Source organism: Pangasianodon hypophthalmus, chromosome 25 (assembly GCF_027358585.1).
Source record: "Pangasianodon hypophthalmus isolate fPanHyp1 chromosome 25, fPanHyp1.pri, whole genome shotgun sequence".
Classification (NCBI taxonomy): Eukaryota; Metazoa; Chordata; class Actinopteri; order Siluriformes; family Pangasiidae; genus Pangasianodon; species Pangasianodon hypophthalmus.
Window position 1 is genome coordinate 6,299,927 of NC_069734.1, and position 6,000 is coordinate 6,305,926.

A 6,000-nucleotide genomic window follows, 5' to 3' on the forward strand; every position below is an offset into this window, starting at 1 on the left:
AAAGGCTCCAGGGTCAGACAGAGTGTGTAGCCTAACGCTGCAGTCAGTGGATCACCCAGAGCTCTAATCAAGCATACCGAACACTAATGTTTCGCTGCCTCATTATCACACTGTTTACCTGTCATGGCCAGCCATTTTGCTTCTGAGTGATCTAGCGGAGGTTGAGGGATATTAATGTGAGCCTGGTTAATGGAGGAGAGTGTGAGTGTAGGAGGAAGCCAGTCAGGGTCAAGATTACTGGCTTTGGTACTGGGGCTATGCAAAGCTAAACCTTGTAGACTAGTAAGTGTGTAAGGTTAATGTATATTAAATATTAAGTATAGAGGGATTAAGCACAGTTTATTTTAATTTTACTTTCTTATTTTAGTAATCATTCATTGCTTTCAACAGACACAGAGCTCCAGTATTAACCTAAAGTCAGTTCCCTTATAGAAAAGTCGTATTTAAATAATCACATGATTTGTTAATGTATGATATTTATGCATGTGGTAGAAAATATTTAGAACACATTTTCTGTTGATTTCAAATAATACATTAGTATTCAGTCACGTTTCACACATTTTTCACGTGTAGTATTCTTTTCACATGTAGGGGATGTTTTTTTCCCATACATCTAATAGATTCATCTATTTCCCGTGTTAATTTTTCACATGTAGGGCATGAGGTTTCATTTTTCAGATGTGATTTTCTCACATGAATAATTCTTTTTCACATGATGTCACGTGTTTACGTGAGTTAACGTGCAATTTCAGAAAAAAGAAAAAGAAAAAACTTACAATAACCTGATTGCAAGACTGTGCACACTCTTTTATAATGGGGCATCTGACTGTGCTGAGAATTAACCAATCACATTCAAACTCAGGTTCAAATGTAAATATCATACAGTCATCAAACCTGCAGTCTTAACCGGGGTGTGTAGACTTCTTATATCCACTGTACATAAAACCGTTGTGTCTGGTATCTTTTTTTTTCAGCACAACCTAACTGATGTGATAATATATCAAAATTACCTAACTGATGTGATAATATATCAAAAAATATATATATATCATTTATGATTTTGAATAAAGAAAAATCATAATTTTCTAAATCTGATTTTCTGTGTTTTTGGGTCCAGAATGTTGATATATTCTGTTTAAATGAAAAAATATCAGGTAAGTCATATATATATATATATATATGTATATATATATATATATATATATATATATATATATATATATATATATATATATATATTATTTGAAAGATATTTCAATGCCACTTTTCAGTGCCACTTTAACAACCTTTAACAACCAAAACAAACAGGACCTCTGACAGAAGATGGCCATATTCCTTAGAATGTCATCACTGTTTTTGTGACATTGGAGTAAAAAAATTACTTGACTTAATAATGTTGGCATGATCAGCGACCTCAAAAAGATGCTGAAATGCAACTTCATGTCTTTCATGTGATCATGTATGATTCATATAATTGCATATGAAAAATGTGTGAAATATATGTGATATTTCCATAAGGGTTGGTCCCCAGCACAATCCTTAAAGAGCCCGAGCCTGTGCATAATACTGCACCGATTCAGCCGTCACGATCTGAACTCTGTTCACTCATTTACATATTTAGTCTTAAATGAAGCAGGGTGCAGCCTGAAAAACTGTAATTATAACTGTGCAAATGAGGCATGGTGAACTAAATCCATGCAAGTGTCCTTGTGGAGGTGTGTGTGTATCCGACTGTGTTTCTGTGTATGCGTTTGTGTGTATCCGTGTATGTGCGTAGTTCTGAGGCTCATGCTGCCATGCAGCAGAGCCGGCGTGACGTCAGTACGGGGGTCCCTTGAGAGCAGGCTGAGTCAGAGGCAGGGCTGTGGCCTTACTGCTCTATCTCTTTTTCTTTCAGACATTCTTCTGCATCTGGGTGTGTGTGTGTGTGTTTATTCCTTCTCTGTTACTGCTTTAATAATGCAGTTTCAGTTCAACTACACACACATAGGCAACATATCATTCTATGTATCAGGGCAGTATTGGACTCTGTTCAAGGCCAGTTTGCTTTCTTTTCAGCCCAGTTATCTAGTTGAAGAAACATGCTGCTGAATGGTTATTTATTTATTTATTTATTTATTTTTATGAATGTGCAATAGGATGTAGCTGCTTGCCTGCAGTGGTCAAAATGGACATCCTGAATATCACTGCTGCAATCAGGATGTGAAGATGTGCTCATTAAGTTTCAGGTGTTTTTGTCTGTCCTTCTCGATTCAGTGTTATTGAACTGTATTATTGTAAGGCATTAATGACTAATAAGGAGAAGCAAAGAAGGGATAGAGGAAGGATGAAGTGGGTGGGAGAGGTAAAGAGGCCTTGCCAACTGGTCATTAGGGCTGCCATCTGGCTGAGTTCTGCAAGATTTTGTTCTGCCTCTTGGTTCCTACTCTCACAGGAAATCTGTATTCATTTGCCAAACATGAGTATGGAAATATAGTGAAAGAAAATGAGAATGAGCGTTGAATTCAGTATGAATAATAAAAATGCTTGTCATCACTGCTTGTTATTTCATACTAGCTGATGCTAGGTATTAGGCAAAACTATACCTGAGGTTGTTATATGAAGCAGTCTTAAATGTAATTATAACTGTGCAAATGAGGGATGGTGAACTAAATCCATGCAAGTGTCCTTGTGGAGGTGTGTGTATAGTCGACTGTCATGCCTCTAATACCTCTGTCCAAGCAGTTAGCTATTTTGATAATTCGCTTAAACAGCTAAGTAATAAAAAAAGTGCGTAAAGTCTTGGATGTCGACAGTATTTTCATTTTCAGTTTGCATACCTTGCAAACAAACAGATATATTCATTGCCATGTGCTTTTAAATGTTGATAAATACGGCTATGGATGGTTGATAGTCTTGCTGTAAACACACACATTCTAAACTAATTAGAAGTAATGAACTTGGTTCCTTGAGAATTTATTATATTGCACATTGCGATTTGATTGATTTGAAAAAATAATGTTGAACAGGTTATGTCAAGGGTGTCCAATCTTATCCGCAAAGGGCCAGTGTGGGTGCAGGTTTTCATTCCAATCAAGCAGGAGCCACACCTGATCCCATTTGATCTTGGATTTCAATAGACTCAGAAAACCTGCACCCACACTGGCCCTTTCCACATAAGATTGCACACCCCTGTGTTATGTGAAAAGGGGAAAAAAGTTATGTGAAAAACTACATTATTTTGAAAATAGCTCATTTAATACCATGCTACTAAAAAATTCTAGTGAAGCTAGTAGCATTACTACTTGTAGCTAACTACTCATGAGCACTAAATATAACAGGTATGTTGTCCTTATATGTAAAAAAGTCATATAATGTTATCAGATATGAAGACTTCTTTGAAGTGTACACTTAATATCATCATTTTGGTTGGTTTTACATGAGTTTTAAGAATGAAACACATTGAGCATCATGACTGCAGTCTTACAGGTTATCTACTGTATATACTGTATCTACTGTAGTGTCAAGTACTTTCTTATTGATCTCTCCCTGAACTGTACCATTGCTCATGTATAAAATATCAAAGCTCAAATGGTGGAAGTATATTAATCCACTTCATCAGCCCTCATCATTCTGTTCTCTAGGGCAGAATGTATCAAAAGGGGTCTGGTAGAGATAGTATCATCTATTGAAAAACCTCAGACTCAGATTTAACTTGCTAGCGAACTTGCTAGTTCTACTTATTTAGTTATGTCATACTGCAAACAGTAGCATAACTGTACTCAGCGTCATAGCTGCTAGCTGCTGCTAGTTTGAGATTCATCTTGAGGTATGCTAATAAACTAGCAACTAGCAAGTTGTTTTAGGTTAAAATGCTGCATAATGTGACAGGTACTTTCACAAAAGCAGCTGCCTCAAGAATGGATTTAGAAGGAGAGGATGGTGTATTTTCACATTTCTCAGGTTCAGGGTTTGTACCTTGTCCTGTCAGATATTAAAAAGGTTTTGTCTGTAATTAAGCAATATCCTACGAGCAAGAGTGTGGTTATACTAAACATCGGTACGGCTGTGATTAGCCATAGGCACGAGTCCACAGGGCGAGTGCAATAGGTTCTATAAACAAGAAATTAATATTATTTAATAATTAAGTCACAGGCATTTCAGACACAATATGGGCAAATGTTTGTTTTTACTCTGCTAGCACATCTTAGCCCTGCTAACCCATTTATACCAGCTGCCTATGAAAGTAATCATACAGAGGGTATCAAAAGGGAGTCATTAATGACTATTGATTAATTTTATGATAGTCATGGCTATAAGACAAGACATCGAGGGTTACAGTTAAGCAGACTGCTGCGTGTTCTTTCATTCTACGTAGAGTATATTGATACTCTAAAGGATTTTAAATGGTTTTAGATGCACAGTAGATACAGTTTTAATAGTAGCATTGTGCTACTGTAGAAATGCTCTTGTGGCTGCTCTGGACTGCACTGCTCCTACAGAGCTTTATGTGAGAGCAGACTATTACAGATAACAGCCTGTGCCTCCGACATCTCTTTCTCCCTCTCTCTTTTTCCCTCCCTCTCTTTCTTCCTCTGCAGCAGACAATCTTCTGATAAAAGTGTGGCATCATGGGACAAATTGCCCCAATGGCTCAATGATCCTGTCAGCATTGTGTGCAGGGGCTCTTGCCCCAGCGACAGAGGCTATTACTCACAAATAGGTATCTCAATAAAGCTGGCCCAGCTTGCTGAATGGCTCATTCAACCTTTTTCTGCTAAACAGGAAGACGAAAGTGGAAAAGATGAAAGGGTGATGGGAAAAATGCTGCACAAACAAAATAAATACAAATAACAACCTTGGCATTGTGCTTCTCGAGGGTCTCCTTACAGCGATAGAGTTTGAGCCATGAGGAAAACAAGGAAAGTAGACTCAGTTAATTTCATTCATGCACGTATTTGTGTACTTATTTAGAGGTTGTATGTTCTATAATTATTAGTATTATTACCATTATTTGTAGTAGGGATGCATCAATAGCATGTTTTTTCAGACCGTACATGTTTTTGGTACTTGTCGATACTGATTCTGAAATGAGTAACTACATAGTATTAAGCAATCAAAAATATTTTATTTAGCTCTGTTTATGCTGGTTGCTGTAGTCTGCTGCTAGCAGTCCTCATACTGAGTTCTCTGCCCTGTGTGTGCAGAGTTTGCATGTTCTCTCCATGCTTTCGGGTGTTTCCTCCGGGTCCTCCAGTTTCCTCCCCAGGCCCAAAGACTTGCGCTGTATGTTGATTGGCATTTCCAGATTGTCGGTAGTGTGTGAATGGGTGTGAGAGTGTGTGTGATTGTGCCCTGCAGTGGGCTGGGGGTGTCCCCCATCTTGTGCCACAAGTTCCCTGGGATAGGCTCCAGGTTACTGCGCGATCCTGTGTAGGATAAGCAGTACAGAGGATGGATGGATGACTATTTTAAGCAGTATCTGTAATAGATATCATACCTGACCTGAGCAGAAAACTGAGTATCAGCGAGCGTGGTCATTAAAATGATCTTAAGGTGCTGTGAAATGCATTTTGACTCATGAGCAAAGTGTAGAAGCGAAATACTTGTCTCAGTGCTAAGTGCTCGCAGAAATGAATTGCCCTCTTTCTTACCTGTGACAGTTTGTCTGCACACCCGTTGTCACTGCTCCATGCTTGTGAATACCTTTGTGTGTGTGCAATTCATGGCATGTTGTGCTCATTTTAATGTCCATGCGCTCTGATATTGCTCTGTGCAATCAGGTTGGCCACCTTTGCACTCTCTATTAAAGATACTGTTTAAACACCATAATCTTTTATCAGGTTACTTGTAGGAAAATGCTGTAGTACTTCCTCTTGATATATATATATATTTTTTTTCATTTTTATAATTTTTGAGAACAAGTTGCAGCTTTGCTTCGACTGCCATCACTGATTGTTAAGGACATCCACATCAGTACATAGCAAGGAAACTTACATTAGGCGTACATCACATTGTATC